Here is a 22102-nt window from a genome sequence, read left to right on the forward strand (position 1 = left end):
CTTCCCGCGATCTGAGCTGGTCCTTTCTTTACTCAGTGGAGACGGGTTAGAGCTGGCCATCCTCAGTGTACGGTTTGAAAACAGGAAACTACCGTGAGGTAGTGCGATGAATAGCCATAGAAATATTTAAAGATAGTACTCGAAGCTAGGGGGATGAACAATGCGTAGTAAATGGTGTCAAGTTTTCTCACTTTTATCTTTCATCCTAAATTCACATGGTAATTGGGGTGGCCATCTCTATCAGTAAATTGCTTTTATCCAGATGAAAAGTAAAGCTTCTTGTTTGTTTATGACAAATAGTTACAACTTGTAAACGAAGAGCCTGGGAGTTTACCACAGGCAGGAGGAGATGGGGTGCTATCTTCCTAGATGTTTGTTTACATTTCAAAGACTTGCCTCCAAGGCCTTTAAAGGTATTCCTGGGTGGTAAAACTAACAAGAGGTTTATTTACTTTTAAAAAAGATTTGCATGCATCTCAAAGGGACAGAAAAAGGATTTCAATTACAAGTTTTAACAAAGAAATGCTCTAAGAAAAGAGGGGAGGAAAATCTTCCCCATTTTTGAACCAGGGAAAATTCAAGTTTTTAATATTTGGATTTACTCTAACAGGAAACTCTGTAAAACTTAATTTGAGTCAAATGACAATTTTTTTTTTTTTTCTAAGAGTTTGGTTTTGTTTTCCTTGACAAGTAATTTTAAACTTCATCAGGAAATGCAAAATCTCAAAAGAATAGGTACGAAATTTTATTGGAAATGCATACTATTGTAAACATAATTTAAAATTTGGTGCTGGCTTCAAAGGAGAATAGAAACAGATCCAAATACATAAGAACTGAATATGTGTTAAAATTGTTATTTAAAACTGGAAATAGTTTGGAATATTCAGGTAATGATTTGGGAAAATAAGGTTAATAATGGTACATGAATTCAGCATGTAAAGTTAAAAAGCAAACCATCAATTACTTAGAATATAAACAAAAAGTTTTAAAGGACATAATTTGATATAGCATGAAACAAAAGCAGAAACAACAAAGATATAACAAAGCGAAATCACAGACTGAGAAAATACATTGAATGATTATGAGACAGATTTAACACTCATGCATAAACTACTCACAAATTAATTGAAAGATGAACATCCAATATACAATAAAAATAGAAAAAGAATATCCTGTTGCAGATTTTCATACAATCTACAATGCAGTGGACTGCCAGATGCTTCAGTATTCTATTTACTATTGCAAAAGAAAATATTTGGACAGTTAAATTATGACAGGGCATTTACTTTAAGATGCATTACAAATCCAATTTCAAAGCTATTAAAATGTGACAAAAAGCATGTATTAGAAACACTGAAATGTAATCATAAGAAAGTGCAATAAGTTACTATGTATATGAAAACTTTGTAGCATCACCAGACATCAAGGAAATCTTACAATGAACGTGAAACACTATTTTGTCTACAGGTTTCAAGTTTCATTCCTTTTAGAAATTACTGCATTAAGTAAAAACCCGCATAGAAATTTCCCGAATTTTATTTTCTTCATACCACTTACCCTAGTGATTTCTCTTTGACAGGTCCCAGGAAATGATGGTAGAGTAAATTTGTAGAATGATGCTATTTTTGTGGCCATTTTATGGTCAGGAATTTTTGGTGTCTCTTCAGAGCATTTGAGTTTCTCTGCATTTCTCCAGTATCTAGATCTTCTTAAACTATGTTTTGTGCCTACTCAGTGAATTTGGCCCAAGTTTACTGAAAACCTAGCTTCATATTTTAGAAGTCAGTAAATTTCAAGATAAGTGGCAGTTTGGGGTCATTGGTGAAGACTTTAGATAAAGTGAACTTTTGCTTTGGGCTCAGGTCTGAAACTACTCTTTTGAAACAAGGAGGAGGACCACCTAGGAGACATCATCCTGATCTGACACTTTTCACTGAACTATATGAAAGTGTGCATGGTATAATTGTAGTAACAGATGAATTAACAAGAAAGAAAAAAGGTGAAGATAACCATATAAACACCAGGAATTCAAACAAAATATTATCAACACCTGAAGTCCCTCCTAAGGGACCATTCTCTGTTACTACTCCTGTCCTCAAAAGTAGCCCCATCCTGACTTCTTTCTTTGTCATAAAAACCTACATAGTTCCCTTGGAACTACAGTTTTTATAGTTTTTATCCAGATAATATGCACAGAAGTGGAACTGCTGGATCATATTTCGTTGCTCAGTTGCAATAGTGGGATGCCATGTGACTCCATGGACCCCAGTGCACCAGGCTTCCCTGTTCTTCACTATCTCCTGGAGTTTGCTTACACTCATGTCCATTGAGTGAATGATGCCATCCTATCATCTCATCCTCTGTTGCCCCCTTCTCCTTTAGCCTTCAGTCTCCAAGCATCAGGGTCTTTTCCCGTGAGTCAGCTCTTTGCATTAGGTGGCTAAAGTATTGGAGCTTCAGCTTCAACATCCATCCTTCCAATGAATATTCAGGACTGATTTCCTTTAGGATTGACTGGTTTGATCTCTTTGCAATCCAAGAGACTCTTAAGAGTCTTCTCCATCACCACAATTTGAAAGCCTCAATTCTTTGGCACTCAGCCTTCTTTATGGTCCAGCTCTCACATCTGTACATGACTACTGGAACCATAGCTTTGAATATATGGACCTTTGTTGGCAAAGTGATGGCTCTGTTTTTTAATATGCTGTCTAAGTATGTGATAGCTTTTCTTCTAAGGAACAAGCATCTTTTAACTTCATGGCTGTAGTCACTGTCTGGAGCCCAAGAAAATAAAATCTGCCACTGTTTGCACTTTTCCCCCACCTATTTGCCATGAATTGATGGGACTAGATATCATGATCGTTGTTTTTGAATGTTGAGTTTTAAGCCAGTTTTTTCACTCTCCTCTTTCATCTTCATCAAGAGGCTCTTTAGTTCCTCTTCACTTTCTGCCACTAGAGTGCTATTATCTGCATATTTGAGGTTGTTGATATACAACCTTATATCAACAATATGAGGCAATCTTGATTCCAGCTTGTGATTCATCCAGCCTGGCATTTCATAATATGTACTTGCATAGAAGTTAAATAAGCAAGGTGACACTATACAGCCTTGAGGTACTCCTTTCCCAATCTGGAACCAGTCACTTGTTCCGTGTCTGGTTCTAACTGTTGCTTCTTGACCCGCATACAGGTTTCTCAGGGGGCAGGTAAGTGGTCTGGTATTCCCATCTCTTTAAGAATTTTCTGCAGTTTTTTGGGATCCACACAGTCAGAGGTTTTAGCATACTTATGAAGCAAATCCTCTTGCTTTCTCGAGGATCCAATGAATGTTGGCAATTTGATCTCTGGTTCCTCTGCCTTTTCTAAACCCAATTTGTACATCTGGAAGCTCTCAGTTCATGTACTTCTGAAGTCTAGCATGAGGGATTTTGAGCATAACCTTGCTAGCGTGTGAAATGAGCACAATTGTAGGGTAGTATGAGCAACATTCTTTGGCATTGCCTTTCTTTGGAATTGGAATGAAACTGAACTTTTTCAGTCCTGTGGCCACAGCTGAGTTTTCCTAACTTGTTGACATATTAAGTCATCTTTTAGGATTTTAAATAACTCAGCTAGAATTCCATCACTTCCACTAGCTTTGTTCATAGTAAGGCTTCCTAAGGTCCACTTGACTTCACACTCTAGGATGTCTGACACTGAGTGTGTGACCACACGGTCATGGTTATCCGGGTCATCAAGACCTTTCTTGTATAGTTCTGTTTATTCTTGCTACCTCTTCTTAATATTTTCTGCTTCTATTAGGTCTTTACTGTCTCTGTCCTTTATTGTGCTCATCCTTGCATGAAATGTTCCCTTGATATCTCCAGTTTTCTTTTTTTTAAATTATTTTAATTTGAGGCTGATTACAGTTTTGTAGTGTTTTTTGCCATACATTGACATGAATCAGCCATGGGTGTACATTTGTTCCTCATCCTGAACCCCCTCCCACCTCCCTCCCCATCCCATCCATCACAGTTATCCTAGGGCACCAGCCCTGATCTCCAGTTTTCTTGAAGAGATCTCTAGCCTTTTCCATTCTATTGTTTTCCTCTACTCCTTTACATTGTTCATTTAAAAAAGGGCTTCTTGTCCCTCCTTGCTATTCTCTCAAATTCAGTTGAGTATATCTTTCCCTTTCTCCCTTGCCTTTCACTTCTCTTCTTTCCTCAGCTATTTGTAAGGCCTCCTCAGGTGAGCATTTTGCCTTCTTGCATTTCTTTTTCTTTCTGATGATTTTGGTCACTGCATCCTGTACAATGTTATGACCCTCCACTCAGATCTTTAGGCATTCTGTTTATCAGGGACTTAGTTGACAAGGCAATAATTACATGGGCATATAAAGCACAACATGACTGTATCTTAATGGATTGTTTTCCTTTAACAGTTAATGTTACACTCAAGGCATAAAGCAAATATATATTTCTTTGAAGTGAGCATGCTTGCTGAATGTCACCCTTTATCTGGTGATACTCTGAAAGACACAGCAAGAGAAACAGAAGTAAATTAAGTCATGTTATAATTCTGTAGAGGATTGTATGATAATTTTGAAAAATGCTATTATACTATTGTAAAGGTTCGTCTAGTCAAGGCTATGGTTTTTCCTGTGGTCATGTATGGATGTGAGAGTTGGACTGTGAAGAAGGCTGAGCACCGGAGAATTGATGCTTTTGAACTGTGGTGTTGGAGAAGACTCTTGAGAGTCCCTTGGACTGCAAGGAGATTCAACCAGTCCATTCTGAAAGAGATCAGCCCTGGGATTTCTTTGGAAGGAATGATGCTAAAGCTGAAAGTCCAGTACTTTGGCCACCGGATGCAAAGAGTTGACTCATTGGAAAAGACTCTGATGCTGGGAGGGATTGAGGGCAGGAGGAGAAGGGGACGACAGAGGATGAGATGGCTGGATGGCATCACTGACTCGATGGACGTGAGTCTGAGTGAACTCTGGGAGTTGGTGATGGACAGGGAGGCCTGGCGTGCTGCGATTCATAGGGTCGCAAAGAGTTGGACACTACTGAGCAACTGATCTGATCTGATCTGATCTGAGTTTGAAGAAACTTAGTGTGAATATTGGCTTTCCAGATTTCTCATGCTTAGATGAAATTCAGCAGATGGTGTTCTAATCTTAATAAGTGCCTTGTACAAGAAATGTTATATTGTATTACCTGTTATAAAACAAGCCTCTTGTAGGAAAATCAAAAGTTGTATGGTCATACCTCAAAAAGCTAGTAAATAGTTATTTTTCTCAACAAAGATCTTTATCTGAAGTCAAAACACAGAAAAATTATTGAAGTCTTGGTTCTTCAAGAATAGTACTTAAGTAGAACCACCTAGACCATGGAGGCCTTCAATCAGTAGGGCCTGATTCTTTCCTTGAGCCCATGTGTCAAGCACTGATAGTTGATAGTACTTTGTCTATCAACTGGGATAAAGTTGGGATAAAATTAACTTAGTTTAAATTAAAATGTTAAGACTATATTTCATGTGTGAGGGGGAGGCATCTAACAATTTTAGGATGCTTCTCTGTAGGACCTTTGATAGAGAAGGGAGGTAGTGGGTAGCTTGAGCCATGTTCAATTTGTCTTTATGTCTTCTTTCTGGTTAACAAGATGTTTATCTTCCTCTTGAGTCAGTCAGTTCATTTGCTCAGTTATGTCTGACTTTTTGCAACCCCATAGACCCCATGGACTGCAGCACGCCAGGCCTCCCTGTCCATCACCAACTCCTGGAACTTGTTCAGACTCATGTTCATTGAGGTGGTGATGCCATCCAACATTTCATCCTCTGTCATCCCCTTCTCCTCCTGTCTTTCCCAGCATCAGGGTCTTTTCCAATGAGTCAGTTCTGCTAATTAGATGCCACAGTATTGGAGCTTCAGATTCAGCATCAGTCGTTCCAATGAGTATTCAGGACTGATTTCCTTTAGGATGGACTGGTTTGATCTCCTTGCTGTCCAAGGGACTCTCAAGAGTCTTTTCCAACAGCACAGTTCAGAAACATCAGTTCTTCAGTGCTCAACTTTCTTTATGATCTAGCTCTTACATCCATACATGACTAGTGAAAAGTCCTCTTAGTGAGCAGTTAAGAAACCCTAGAAAGGGAGTTCTAGTTCTGAATAGTTCACCCTGGATTCATATTCAACACCAACCATCCCCCTGGGTTTGAACATTGCAGCAGGTGGATTTTGAAGCTCTTCACCTTAAGAAAAACCATGCCTTGGCTAGTAGAAACCAGAGAGACAGAGAAATAACATTTGGAGACTTAATACAAATTGTTGAGTGAACACTAATGCAAAATCAGACCTAATAATTCTACCTGTAGAATTTGACTACTTAACATATATACGTTATCTCCAAACATTATATTTTTTTATTCAAAAGGCTGGAGGCCTAATTTTTAACTGCTTTATTGAGGCATAATTCATGGCTGTGCAGTTCACCAATTTTTATTGTAAACAGCAGTAGCTTTCAGGATATTCAGAGTTGTAGAACCATCATCATAATCCATTTTAGAGCCTTGTCATCATCCACAAAACACACCTTTTACTCATAGCAGTCAATTCCCACTACCGTCCAACCTCTCCTAATCATGGACACAATGAATCTACTTTCTGTCATTGTAGGTTTGCCTGTTCCACAGTGGAGAACTCGTCTACTCCATAAATGGAATTATACAATATGTGGTGTTCTTGAATGACTTCTCTCACTTACCATAAGTTTGTGAACCCTAACAGTGAATCTTACAGAATTTGGTTTCTTGTAACTGTAAGACAGTGAGGGTGGCAAGTGTGGAGGTTGACTGCTTTTGCCCACGATGCCCTAGATCCCAGCAGCGGTTCCTGCCAGCCTCAGAAGACCACCAGAGGGTGGTGTGTAGCTGCTTCTGACAAGCACACTCCCATTCGAAAGTGGTCCTTTCCGAGTTCAGTCAGTTCAGTCACGCAGTCATGTCTGACTCTTTGCGACTCGGTGGACTGCAACACGCCAGGCCTCCCTGTCCATCACCAACTCCGGAGTCTTCTCAAACTCATGTCCATAGAGTGGGTGATACCATCCAACCATCTCATTCTCTGTCGTCCCCTCCTCCTCCTGCCTTCAATCTTTCCCAGCATCAGGGTCTTTTCCAATGAGTCAGTTCTTCGCATCAGGTGGCCAAAGTATTGGAGTTTCAGCTTAACATCAGTCCTTCCAATGAATATTCAGGATTGATTTCCTTTTGGATGGACTGGTTGGATCTCCTTGCAGTCCATGGGACGCTCAAGAGTCTTCTCCAACACTACAATTCAAAAGCATCAATTCTTCGGCGCTCAGCTTTCTCTATAGTCCAAGTCTCACATCCATACATGACTACTGGAGAAACCATAGCTCTGACTAGACAGACCTCTGTCAGCAAAGTAAAGTCTCTACTTTTTAATATGCTGTCTAGGTTGGTCATAACTTTCCTCCCAAGGAGCAAGCGTCTTTTAATTTCACGGCTGCAGTCACAATCTGCAGTGATTTTGGAGTCCAGGAAAATAAAGTCTGTCGCTGTTTCCATTGTTTCCTCATCTATTTGCCATGAAGTGATGGGACCAGATGCCATGATCTTAGCTTTTTGAATGTCGAGTTTTAAGCCAGCTTTTTTACTCTTTCACTTTCATCAACAGGCTCTTCGGTTCCTCTTCACTTTCTGCCATAAGGGTGGTGTCATCTGCATATCTGACATTTGACATTTCTCCTGTCAGTCTTGATTCTAGGTGAAAGCCTTTCCAAGTTAGCCTTCATCAAAACAGTTTTTATGAACTTAGGGTATTTCTTTAAGGTATTTTTGTTTGATTTTGTCTTCAATCTTGTTTGGAAGCTAATTAAAATCGCATCTAGTGATAAGTTGAACAACTGACTGAAAGTTGTTTCTTGTGATATATACAAGCATTTAATTTTATGTGTTCACCCCTTTTCTCTGCCCACCTTTGTCCCTTCCTCTCTATGTCTATACACAGCTATTTATAGGTATATCATATTTCACAATCTATATAGTTTATTAGGTATATTTTTCTATCACATTGACCTTTTTGTGATTTGGATCTTTGGGTGTGACAAGGATCTGTGTCCTTGAAAATTATGTTTCTAATTGGGGAAGAAAGGAGAAAAGATGTCACAGAGAAGTTAAGCAGAAATGTCAAAGTTTGCAGTTTGATTGGATGTATCTGTAGACAACTACCAGAATATTTTAGCATACATGTAGTATCTAGCTCTTCCCACTGAGAAGACCTAGAAAACAATGATCAAACCAGAAGTAAGGATTCCCACCATCTTAATGTTCTATATTTAATATTCAATGCCATTTTCCAATATACAAATCAAAGCTTATTGAGGAAATGACTGATTCTAGTCCTGAGCAGGAGATTCACAAGAGTAACTTGAAGCATCTTGCCAAACCAGATAACAGGAAGCATTCAGAGTTCAAGGGTCACATCAAAAGTACTTGAACAGATTTCAGGTGGTGAAAGATGGGGCAATTTCAGTTCAGTTGAGTTCAGTCACTCAGTCGTGTCCAACTCTTGGTGACCCCATGAAATGCAGCACACCAGGCCTCCCTGTCCATCACCAACTCCTGGAGTTCACACAAACTCATGTCCATTGAGTCGGTGATGCCATCTAAGCATCTCATCCTCTGTCATCCCCTTCTCCTCCTCCTGCCTTTGATCTTTCTCAGCATCAGGGTCTTTTCAAATGAGTCAGCTCTTTGTATCAGGTGGCCAAAATATTGGAGTTTCAGCTTCAACATCAGTCCTTCCAATGAACACCCAGGACTGATCTCCTTTAGGATGGACTGGTTGGATCTCCTCTAAGTCCAAGGGACTCTCAAGAGTCTTCTCCAACACCAGAGTTCAAAAGCATCAATTCTTCTGGGCTGAGCTTTCTTTAGAGTCCAACTCTCACATCCATACCTGACTACTGGAAAAACCATAGCTTTGACTAGACAGACCTTTGTTGACAAAGTAATGTCTCTGCTTTTAAATATGCTATCTAGGTTGGTCATAACATTCTTTTCAAGGAGTAAGCGTCTTTTAATTTCATGGCTGCAGTCACCATCTGCAGTGATTTTGGAGCCCAGAAAAATAAAGTCAGCCATTGTTTCCACTGTTTCCCCATCTATTTGCCATGAAGTGATGGGACCAGATGCCATGGTCATAGTTTTCTGAATGGTCAGCTGTAAGCCAACTTTTTCACTCTCCTCTTTCACTTTCATCAAGAGGCTCTTGAGTTCTTCTTCACTTTCTGCCATAAGGGTGGTGTCATCTGCATATCTGAGGTTATTGATATTTCTCCCAGCAATCTTGATTCTAGCTTGTACTTCATCCAGCTCAGCGTTTGTCATGTTGTACTCTGCCTATGAGTTAAAGAAGCAGGGTGACATATACAGCTTTCACGTACTCCTTTTCCTATTTGGAACCAGTCCGTTGTTCTATGTCCAGTTCTAACTGTTGCTTCCTGACCTGCATACAGGTTTCTCAAGAGGCAGATCAGGGGGTCTGGTATTCCCATGTCTTGAAGAATTTTCCACAGTTTCTTGTGATCCATACAAAGACTTTGGCATGGTCAATAAAGGAGAAGTAGATGTTTTTTTTCTGGAACTCTCTTGCTTTTTCCATGATCCGATGGATCCAATGTGATCTGATTCCTCTGGCTTTTCTAAATCCAGCTTGAACATCTAGAAGCTCATGGTTCACGTACTGTTGAAGCCTGGCTTGGAAATTTGAAGTATTACTTTGCTAGTGTGTGAGATGAGTGCACTTTTGCGGTAGTTTGAGCATTCTTTGGCATTGCCTTTCTTTGTGATTGGAATGAAAACTGACCTTTTCCAGTCCTGTGGCCACTGCTGAGTTTTCCAAATTTGCTGGCATATTGAGTGCAGCACTTTCATAGCATCATGCTTTAGGATTTGAAATAGCTCCCCTGGAATTCCATCACCTCTGCTAGCTTTGTTCGTAGTGGTGTTTCCTAAGGCCCACATGACTTTGCATCCCAAGATGTCTGGCTCTAGGTGAGTGATCACACTATCTGCCATTAGAGCAGTGTTATCTGCATAAATGAATTTGTTGATCTTTCTCCAGGCAATCTTGATTCCAGCTTGTGCTTCATCCCGCCCAGCATCTCGCATGATGTACTGTGGCTAGAAGTTAAATAAGCAGAGTGACAATACAAGCCTTGATGTTCTCCTTTCCCAGTTTTCATGCAGTTTGTTGTTCCACGTTCAGTTCTGTTGCTTCTTGACCTGTATACAGTTTTCTCATGAGGCAGGTAATGTTTTCTGCTATTCCCATCTCTTTAAGAATTTTCCACAGTTTATTGTGATCCACCAGGCTTTAATGGTGGCTCAGCTGGTAAAGAATCTGCCTGCAATGTGGGAGACATGGGTTTGATCACTGGTTTGGGAAGATCTCCCAGAGAAGGGTAAGGCTACCCACTCCAGTGTTCTGGCCTGGAGAATGCATGGACTGTATAGTTCATGGGCTCGCAAAGACTTGGAAACAACTGAGAGAATTTGACTGACAGAGTCAAAGGCTTTATTTTGTGTAGTCATTGAAGCAGAAGTAGATGTTTCTCTGGAATTACCTGCTTTTCTATGATCCAACGGATGTTGGCAATTTGATCTCTTGTTCCTCTGCCTTTGAAATCCATGTTGTTCATGTGGAATTTCTTGGTTCATTTAATGTTGACCTAGCTGGAAGAATTTTGAGCATTAACTTGCTAGCCTGTGAAATGAGCACAGTTAAGTGGTAGTTTGAAGATTCTTTTGCATTGCCTTTTGTGGGATTGGAATGAAACCTAAACTTTTCCAGCCCTGTGGCTACTGCTGAGTTTTCCAAATTTGCTGGCATATTGAGTGCAGCACTTTAACAACATCATGTTAAATACCTCAGTGGAGGGATCTATCCCCTTCACAAGCTTTATTTGTAGTAATGCTTCCTAAGACCCACTTGACTTCATACTCAAGGATGTCTGGCTCTAGGTGAGTGACCATCCCATCATAGTTTTCCATGTCATTAATGCCTTTTTTTGGGTACAATTCTTCTCTATATTCTTGTCTGTTCTTAATACCTTCTCCTTCTGTTAGGTCCACAGCGTATCTGTCCTTAATTGTGCCCACCTTGGCATGAAATGTTCCCTTAGTATCTCTAGTTACCTTGAATAGATCTCAGATCTTTCCCTTCTATTGCTTTCCTCTGTTTCTTTGCATTTTTCCATTAAGGTTTCTTATCTCTCTTTGCTATTTTTTGGAACTCTGATTTAAGATAGGTATATCTTTCCTTTTCTCATTTGTGTTTTGTTTCTCTTCATTTCTGAGGTATTTGTAAGGCCTTTTCAGACAAATCAGAACTTATACCCATTTCTCAAAGGGATTACTTTTGTGTGCTTCTTTGCTTTTAAATTGTGTGTGTTTCTTATATATTTTGGATATGAACCCTTATGAGACATGAGAATTGCCAGTATTTTCTCCATTTCCTACTTCATTTTTCATGTTATTGATGGTTCCCCATGCAGACGCTTTTGAGTTTGATGTAGTCTCACATGTCCACTTTTCCTTTCACTATTTTGCTTTTGGAATTACATCCAAACTTCATTGCCAAGACTGATATACAGGAACATGGCATCACTTTTTTCTAGGTGTTTTATGGTTTCAGTTCTTCGATTCAAGGTTTTAATCCATTGGCAATTAGAAAACCTTAGATCCTGGAGATCTCTTACCAGCCCTCCCTCTTTGGGGGCAGTGTTCCTCTGGCCTCTAGAGAGTGAGCACAGACACACACATGCACACACACAAATACACACAAGCACAGTGAATATGAAAAGGACTATGGGGTGGGAACAAAAGAGGGACAGATTTGAGGAGGGTAATAAGAAGAATATATAGGGGCTGGAGACACTGCCTGCCTGAGACACGGACTCCCATATTTCTAGGCCTTGTCTCACCAATGTCTGAGGACATCCCTGGAAGTCCATGCAGGCATCATCCCCGGTGTGCAGGTGAGGACACAGACAGGCTTTGAGAGACACAAGGACTCATCCAGGATGGAGAACAGGTAGGAATCGGGAGGTGAGCCTGGACCCAGGTCTGTCTCCTCAGAGCTGCACACAGACCCTGCCCGGGAGCTGTGTGGAGGGCTGTGTGGAGCAACTGTGTGAGCCCGGGCTGCGGGGATGAGGGATGAGCGATCAGTACCCCGAGGGCTGTGTGCACAGGTGTCAACTGTCAGTTCAAGGAAGGGGCCCCCAGGACGTGAAGTCACTTCCTTGACAGCAGATCCTAACAGAATTGGGAACCTTGTAACCAGGCACCCACCTCCTAGCAACAGCGCCATGGCCAGTTGGGGTCACTCGGCTGGAGAGACTTCATCCAGAAGGATGTTCTCCAGCTGTGTCTCAACTGACCAGGGCTTCTGCTTGAGGAAACCCTGGAGGGAGAGGTTTTTCAGATGTTTCAGGCGGTTCAGCGCTCAACCCGGATGCCTCTGGTCCTTCTAGGAGGTCACCTAAGGTAACCGCAGGCAACCTAGAGCTGGCCACACCAGGCCTGGCCGCCACTGGGAGCCCTCCCTGGGCAGCGCCAGCTGCCCTCATCTCCATGTGGGGGGAAGTGGAACTTGAGGGGAGGTTCTCCCTCTGGGCAGGAACAGGTTGGTGGTTCCGTGGTGACCTGGCGGTCCTGTCACGGTCACACCTGAGGACAGGCTGGCAGTGGGGAAACAGGATCCCTGAGGTGCTCTTCTCTGTGCCAGTGTGGATCCAAGGCCTTCAAGTGGTCGGGTGTCTGCATCCTCGGTGGAGGTCTGTGGGGAGATGGTGGGCGTGTGTCTGGAGGGATGTCTGGGGGTCCGAGAAGCACCACAGACAGCTGGCCGGTGCCCTGAGACTTTCTGCCTGGCTGCCGGGCACTTGTTCACAGGGCTCCTCACCAGACTGCACACAGGAGCAGATCCATGGAGCACCCTGCTCCATCTCCCTGCATGAGGGGCTGGAGCCCCACACCAGCAACAGAGCCCAGGGCGGGCACAGGGTGAGTGCCAGCCAGGAGGCGATCCTACACCCAGGAAGTTCCGGGTCCCAGAGCCACCCTGGCCCTGCCCTGAGTCCCTCCTAGAGTCCTGCTCCCAAAGGATCCTGGGACTGTCAGCTCCGCAAGGCACCCTTGTGGCCCAGGGCCTACTTGTCCAGATGCAAAATCTCTGTTCACCTCCATGTGGGAATCTCAGAAAGAGGTTGTGATAGGATTTCACTTCTTGTTCCCCAAGGAGCCTTTCTGCATTTTTCTACAGTTAATCCTGTATTAACTCCATCCCAGGTATCCATGTGGGCCTGAGAATCCTAATGCTTCTCACCCCTGGTTCAGCCCCTCTCACCCCAGTTCTTATCCCCAGAATGGGATGTTGTGGTCACCACCACAGGGATGATGCATACAAACTGCCCCGAGACGCCTACACATAACCATGGCCCAGCGCCAGTTCACTCGTGATGCCAGGACGATTATTCTGCGGAGGGCACTGCTGCCCCTCCTCCTGACATGAGTCCTGGAGGCTTGGGGACTCAGTTTGAGCTCCAGAACGTGCCTTCCTGGAATCTTTGGTGCCGCATCTGACTCGTGTCTCTGCTGTGTTCCACCCCAGGGGGAAAGTGTCCACAGGGAACAGGAATGAGACTGGCAGGTTGTGGAGTGTCCGGAGACGCAGACTGGAGACATTGGTGGACAACCTGGTGCCTGCATTCCTGGGTGGTGACCCTGCCTACCTCCCCACATTCCTGGGCACCTACAGGGCTTTTGGCACCACCCAGCAGGTGCTGGACCTTCTCTTCACGAGGTGAGCACTTCCCCTCCCCCACTGGGTACTCGGGGAGACCTGGCCACCTTCCAGCTGTGAGTCGTAGGAATGTCTCTCCACCTCTGTGAGCCCCAGTTGGCCCCCCCCTGCACTTGAGGGGAAAGGGAGAAGCAGCTCCCTGGGGGGTCTAAGTGGGTGCATCCTGGAAAGTGCTTCAGTTGTAGATCCAGAGAAAGTTCAAGAAACAGCTTTCTTCCTCCTTCAGAGCCTGAATCACCTGGAAATCCTGTGCAAGCGCTCTTTCTACAGTTCAGTCCCCAGGCTTAAGCCAGCCTGGGCCAGGGCACTGCCTGGGCTCTGGAGCCTCTTGGTGCTTTGCAATCAGCTGTGGCTCTGGTGTTATCCAGCTGTGGTTCTAGAGACCCCAGCAGACCCACCTTGTGTAGCAGCTGTGGCGCTGGAGCCAGTTCCTCCATTAACATCCCTGGAGCCGGTCTCAGATCATCAGTGAGCCTTGGTATCACCGAATCGATGGGCATGAGTTTGAGTCAACTCCAGGAGTTGGTGATGGACAGGAAGGCCTGCCGTGCTGCAATTCATGGGGTCGCAAAGAGTCGGACACGACTGAGCGACTGAACTGAACTGACTGAACTGAACCAGTGATGCCATCCAGCCATCTCATCCTGTGTCGTCCCCTTCTCCTCCTGCCCCCAATCCCTCCCAGCATCAGAGTCTTTGACCCATGTGAATGAGCCACCTCTTCGCATGAAGGGGCCAAAGTACTGGAGTTTCAGCTTTAGCATCATTCCTTCCAATGACCACCCAGGACTGATCTCCTTTAGAATGGACTGGTTGGATCTCCTTGCAGTCCAAGGGACTCTCAAGAGTCTTCTCCAGCACCACAATTCAAAAGAATCAATTCTTCAGCGCTCAGCTTTCTTCACAGTCCAACTCTTACATCCATACATGGCTACTGGAAAGACCATAGCCTTGACTAGATGGACCTTTGTGGGCAAAGTAATGTCTCTGCTTTTTAATATGCTATCTAGGTTGGTCATAACTTTCCTTCCAAGGAGTAAGAATCTTTTAATTTCATGGCTGCAATCACCATCTGCAGTGATTTTGGAGCCAAAAATAAATAAATAAATAAGAAAGAAAGAAAGAAAGAAAGAAAGTCTGACACTGTTTACCCATCTATTTCCCATGAAGTGATGGGACCGGATGCCATGATCTTCGTTTTCTGAATGTTGAGCTTTAAGCCAACTTTTTCACTCTCCACTTTCACTTTCATCAAGAGGCTTTTTAGTTCCTCTTCACTTTCTGCCATGAGGGTGGTGTCATCTCCATATCTGAGGTTATTGATATTTCTCCCGGCAATCTTGATTCCAGCTTGTGCTTCTTCCAGCACGATGTTTCTCATGATGTACTCTGCATATAAGTTAAATAAGCAGGGTGACAATATACAGCCTTGACGTACTCCTTTTCCTATTTGGAACCAGTCTGTTGTTCCATGTGCAGTTCTAACTGTTGCTTCCTGACCTGCATATAGATTTCTCAAGAGGCAGGTCAGGTGGTCTGGTATTCCCATCTCTTTCAGAATTTTCCACAGTTTATTGTGATCCACACAGTCAAAGGCTTTGGCATAGTCAATAAAGCAGAAATAGATGTTTTTCTGGAGCTCTCTTGCTTTTTCCATGATCCAGCGGATGTTGGCAATTTGATCTCTGGTTCCTCTGCCTTTTCTAAAACCAGCTTGAACATCAGGAAGTTCACGGTTCACATATTGCTGAAGCCTGGCTTGGAGAATTTTGAGCATTACTTTACTTGTGTGTGAGATGAGTGCAAGTGTGTGGTAGTATGAGAATTCTTTGGCATTGTCTTTCTTTGGGATTGGAATGAAAACTGACCTTTTCCAGTCCTGTGGCCACTGCTGAGTTTTCCAAATTTGCTGGCATATTGAGTGCAGCACTTTCACAGCATCATCTTTCAGAATTTGAAATAGCTCAACTGGAATTCCATCACCTCCACTAGCTTTGTTCATAGAGATGCTTTCTAAGGCCCACTTGACTTCACATTCCAGGATATCTGGCTCTAGGTCAGTGATCACACCATTGTGATTATCTGGGTCATGAAGATCTTTTTTGTACAGTTCTTCTGTGTATTCTTGCCACCTCTTCTTAATATCTTCTGCTTCTGTTAGGTCCATACCATTTCTGTCCTTTATCGAGCCCATCTTTGCATGAAATGTTCCCTTGGTATCTCTAATTTTCTTGAAGAGATCTCTAGTCTTTCCCATTCTGTTGTTTTTCTCTATTTCTTTGCATTGACCGCTGAGGAAGGCTTTCTTATCTCTCCTTGCTATTCTTTGGAACTCTGCATTCAGATGCTTATGTCTTTCCTCTTCTCCTTTGCTTTTCACTTCTCTTCTTTTCAACGCTATTTGTAAGGCCTCCCCAGACAGCCGTTTTGCTTTTTTGCATTTCTTTTCCATGGGGATCGTCTTGATTCCTGTCTCCTGTACAATGTCATGAACCTCGGGCACTCTATCAGATCTAGTCCCTTAAATCTATTTCTCACTTCCACTGTATAATCATAAGGGATTTGATTTAGGTCATACCTGAATGGTCTATTGGTTTTCCCTACTTTCTTCCATATAAGTCTGAATTTAGCAATAAGGAGTTCATGATCTGAGCCACAGTCAGCTCCCAGTCTTGTTTTTGCTGAGTGTATAGAGCTTCTCCATCTTTGGTTGCAAAGAATATAATCAATCTGATTTTGGTGTTGACCATCTGGTGATGTCCATGTGTAGAGTCTTCTCTTGTGTTGTTGGAAGAGGATTTTTGCTATGACCACTGCATTCTCTTGGCAGAACTCTATTACATGAGGCCAGGGGCGGCAGCCGGGAGGAGCTACCCCATGCCCAAGGTCAGGGGCGGTGGCCGCAGGGAGCAACCCCATGTTCAAGGAGCGGTGGCTGCACGGGCACAGGAGGGCCGAGAGGAGCTATTCCATGTTGAAGGTCAGGAGTGGCGGCAGTGAAGAGGTACCCCTCATCCAAGGTAAGGAGCAGTGGCTGCGCTTTGCTGGAGCAGCTGTGAAGAGATACCCCACGTCCAAGGTAAGAGAAACCCAAGTAAGATGGTAGGTGTTGCAAGAGGGCATCAGAGGGCAGACACACTGAAACCATAATCACAGAAAACTGGTCAATCTAATCACTAGGACCACAGCCTTGTCTAACTCAATGAAACTAAGCCATGCCCTGTGGGGCCACCCAAGATGGGTGGGTCATGGTGGAGAGGCCTGACAGAATGTGGTCCATTGGAGAAGGGAATGGAAAATTACTTCAGTATTCTTGCCTTAGAACCCCATGAACAGTATGAAAAGGCAAAATGATAGGATGCTGAAAGAGGACTCCCCAGGTCGGTAGGTGCCCAATATGCTACTGGAGATCAGTGGAGAAATAACTCCAGAAAGAATGAAGGGATGGAGCCAAAGCAAAAACAATACCTACTTGTGGATGTGACTGGTGATAGAAGCAAGGTCCGATGCTGTAAAGAGCAATATTGCATAGGAACCTGGAATGTTAGGTCCATAAATCAAGGCAAATTGTAAGTGATCAAACAGGAGATGGAAAGAGTGAACAACATTCTAGGAATCAGAGAACTCAAATGGACTGGAATGGGTGAATTTAACTCAGATGACCATTATATCTACTACTGCGGGCAGGAATCCCTCAGAAGAAATGGAGTAGCCATCATGGTCAACAAAAGAGTCCCAAATGCAGTACTTGGCTGCAATCTCAAACATGACAGAATGATCTCTGTTCGTTTCCAAGGCAAACCATTCAATATCACAGTAATCCAAGTCTATGCCCCAACCAGTAATGCTGAAAAAGCTGAAGTTGAATGGTTCTATGAAGACCTACAAGACCTTTTAGAACTGACACCCCAAAATATGTACTTTTCATTAGAGGGGACTGGAATGCAAAAGTAGGAAGCCAAGAAACACCTGGAGTAATAGGCAAATTTGGCCTTGGAATACGGAATGAAGCAGGGCAAAGGCTAAAAGAGTTTTGCCAAGAGAACGCACTGGTCATAGTATACATTTAGTGTTTCCATTTCCACTTCTTCATCTGTGTTGCAGTGTGCTCTCTGCCACACATTCCCCCTCCTGGTCCCTCACTCTGGGGAAGAAGCCTCTGAGGAGGCCCTTGTGGCCCACCCCTGAATGAAGCAGCTCGTGTCCTAGGTAAGTCCACAGCCTCAAACCCCTGGGAGAGACTGGCAGAGGCCTCTGGTGGAGTCATGGTCCGTTCCTGCTCCAAAGACAGTGTGAGGTCCAGTCTGTGATCATCACCTTGCTTCTTTTTCATTTGTTGCCACCCCAGATCTGCTCCTCTTTGACCCCATGTCCTACTGTCACTTCTTCTGATGTTAGTGTGAGTGTCGTGTATATTTGTGTGGACACCCCCAGACATCTAATCCAGGTAAGTGGAGATGTTCTGAGGTTCTTGGCTCTCTAATTCCCAAAGCCAAGCCTGTGTGTGTGGTGCAGCCCTAGCCTAGGATGGCCTGAGACTCTGCCCCTGCCCTGGGCCCTGGATTTTCCCACTCCTATCAGGGCCTCAATTTTCCAAAAGGACAGTGACCAATTAAGCAAGGAGCTTTCAAAGGCTGCACACAGTCTGCCCAGCCTTCCACATCTCTGGGTGGTTTGCAACTGGGTGACATGAGCAACCCCAGGCCTCCCTCATAGTTGGAAGGCACCCCCCAATGGCTCTGTGGGCCTCTCTTTGCTGAGATGAGGAAGAGAATTCACACTCACTTAACTTCATGCCCTGAAGGATAAGGAACATTTCTCCCCAAAACGGCTGAGGCACTGTGAGTGATACAAGATGACTTGGACATGGACCACGTGCTAGAATGTGATCTGCAGACTAGATGGGCCGTCTTTACCTGTGCTACCTACTGGAGGAGATCTCTCTGAAATGGGGATTGTCACTTTAAAGTTCACACTGTGTTTTAATGCAGAAGTAATATTTTCCTGATAGTAGATATTGGAGTTTAGAGCACAACTGAAATAATAATGTTTGGGTCATGCAGACAGTCCCGTTATGGAAGCAGATTGGGGAGAGAGTGAGTCAGGACTTCAGTAAATACAAAGTAAGTTGCCCTGTGGTCTAAGAGGAAATCGACTGATTGGCCCCCGCAGTTGTCATGCCCCAGGGTTCCTCAGGTGGAATTACCACAGAAGCGTGTGTGGGGAGCCCCAGGCACCTTCAGTCCTGATTGCCATGAGAGTCCGATCCCTGGGGCCTAGGCCTCAGAGAGCAGCATTCTCCAGTGTGGACGTCTGCAGACTGGGCATGGAGACAGTGGCGGCTTAGATGCCTGAGAGCAACTCTCGCAGGTGTCCCCGCTTTCTTCAGTAACAGCAAGGCTGTTCCTTTCTGCCTGGGTCCCTGTGGGCACTTTTCTCTGGCTGTTTCAGAGTGGATCTGAGAGCTCCTGCTGGGACTTCAGTCTTCCCTGCTCTTTTTCTGCCTCTTCTCCTCTTCCTCCCTGCCATGATAAAGTGTCTGAGCCAGTTGCAATAGGTTATCTAAGATGATTTGGTCCATACGCCTCTTTGATTAGCTTACTGTGGATATCTGGATCCGACTGAGTGAGAAATCTCTCTTTTGAGATCATTCCTCCCTCTGTACTTTCGGAATCAATCTCAGGGAATCTGTGAAAGGCTTCTGTAGTCCATCTAGGGATTTACCTGGAGCTTCCCTCTCTCCCTGTTCTATGTTTGCCAACTTGGCATCGTTTAATGTCTTAGTGCCCACTCACTTGAGTCCTAACAAAGTGACTCTGATCCCATCTTCCTTTAGCCATGTTCGAATCCCAGTGTGATTCTGTTGTGGGGGCAGTCTGATTCCTAGTAGGGAAGGTGGCTATCTCGCCCTCTTCCTCTTCTGCCGATTCCTTACCAAGCCATTCATCCCCATAGGCAATCCCTCCCCGGGGTCCCCCTGCTGGGTGACGGGCTGCCGCCTGCCTAGATAGAGGAACTCAGCCATGCCCACCTCATAGGTTACTTATAAATCTCAAAATATCCATGCTGAGGAAAAGCATCCAGATACAGAACAATGTCATTTCTGAAGAAAGCAGATTAGTGGTTGCCCGGGGATGGGTGGGAGGCATGGGTGACCAGGAGCATGAAGCAAACGTGGGGAGCAGTCTGTATGTCTTAATCTTAATTCCGCTGATGCTTTTCTGGATACATACATGTGTGAGACCTTACTGAATTGCACATTTTAGACGTGGGTTTTTTTTTTTTTTTAAACCTCTTCTGTACATCCATGAAGCTGCGATTAAAGCACACAGAGTGAAGGATATGAAGCACAGATTTCCCCAGCCGGTGCTGACAGTTGAAGCCCCTGGTGCCACGGAAAGTCCATACCCCTGGTCCCCCACGCAGGGTGTCCATGATGCGCCAGGGCAGTTGTGCTTCCTGCAAGGGCGCCAGGAATTCTCAGGCTCTGGAAATGGGAAACCCTCATATCAAATAGGTGATAGCTGAGAATGAGCCTTTCCTCATCTTGACCAAACCATCATCAGGCGAAGTCTTTGATTTTCAAGTGTTTCATACAAGTCCATGATGAGTAACTACCATATAACATAGGTTTGTCAGCAGTCTATCTGTAAAGGAGTCTTCTCAGCCCCCAGCATCTTAGATCATTGGATTACTTGGGAGAAACCTTACCTGCATCTTGAGTAAATGGGTAACATGTGTAAATGGCTTTGCATGGGATTCACGTTACTGAAATTATGCAATCAAGGCCCGAGCTCTTAGTTAAAAAGGTGACTTTCATACCACGTAAGGCATGCTACCATTGAAAAACCTTTGTGTAATAGCAACGGTTGAAAGTCATTTAAAATGCTCTTTGTCTTTGGTTTCAGTAAGGTCGGGGGTGTGTTTTGAGATTTACTGAGCATGGCAGTTCTTCCGATGTGAGTTTTTGTAACACTCTCTGTCTGTTTTTTCTATTTTATTTTAAAAGGTTTTCATATTCTTTGTATGTGGTTGCTTTTAATTCCTTGTCTTATAGAGTAGAAAACACATACTTTTAAAAATTAAAAGTGCATTTTTTTTAAACACCATCATTGTAGAGAAGGGGGACAAAAAGAAGCAAATGTAGACAAATATGGGAAACGTATTGAAAATGTGTTCATTTCCCCAGTTCCCCTATCTATCCATCACTTACTATCACTTCATTTTTGCTGTTTTTTTTTTTTTCTTCACTTATGGCAGCTGTGCTTTTTTTTTCCTTTAGTAAAACTTGAACGTTTTTCCTTACATTTCAAAATTGAAATTACACACCACACTTATTGTACCTGAGAATTGAAGACAAAATTTTAAACAGTGGAAATGGAGGAGGGATTTAATATGGAAATATTAAACATTAATCAATCGGAATAGAAACAGTATGTTTGATGGAGTCAAGTAAATTTTGGTTTTGGAACGTGGAAGTGTAGTCTTTCTATCTGGAAATTAGATGGACTCTTTCAAGCCAATTAAAATGAGCCTATTATGAATAAGATAAATGGTTTCCCTAAAAGGATTATAGAAAAGAGAATGAAAAATTTCATCCCTATATGCTTAACATGTTAGACTATGTGCGTAAATTTCTGGAAAGCAAATGTCATCAAATTTCAATCGAGAAAAATTATATATGTATGTTCTGTATGCCCATATTTCCATTTATCTACTGCTGGACACGTAGTTTGTTTTTATGCCTTGGCTATTGAAAGTAATGGTGCTATGAATATTCAGATGCACATGTCTTTTCATATTGGTTTATTTGTTTTCTTTGAACATAAATATTCAGTACTGGAACTGCTGAATAACACAATAGTTTTATTTTTAGTGTTTTGAGGAAACTCCATACTGCCTTCCATATCAGCTACACCAATTTTCGTTCCAACGACAGTTTACGAAGGTTCCCTGTTCTCTACATCCTGGCCAAGATTTCATAACTGTGTTCTTTCTGATGATAGCCATTCTGTATCTCACTGTGGTTTTTATTTTCACGTGTGTGATGATTAACGACGTTGAACATCTCTTCAAATGCCTGTTGAACATCTACGTGTCGTCTTTGGGGAAATGTCTTGTTGTTCATTCGCTCAGTAGTGTTTGACCCTTTATGACCCTATGGACTGCAGGATCCCAGGCTTCCTTGTCCTCCACTATCTGCCAGAGTTTGCTGAAACCACTG

Source organism: Bos mutus, chromosome 28, assembly GCF_027580195.1.
Source record: "Bos mutus isolate GX-2022 chromosome 28, NWIPB_WYAK_1.1, whole genome shotgun sequence".
Taxonomy (NCBI): Eukaryota; Metazoa; Chordata; class Mammalia; order Artiodactyla; family Bovidae; genus Bos; species Bos mutus.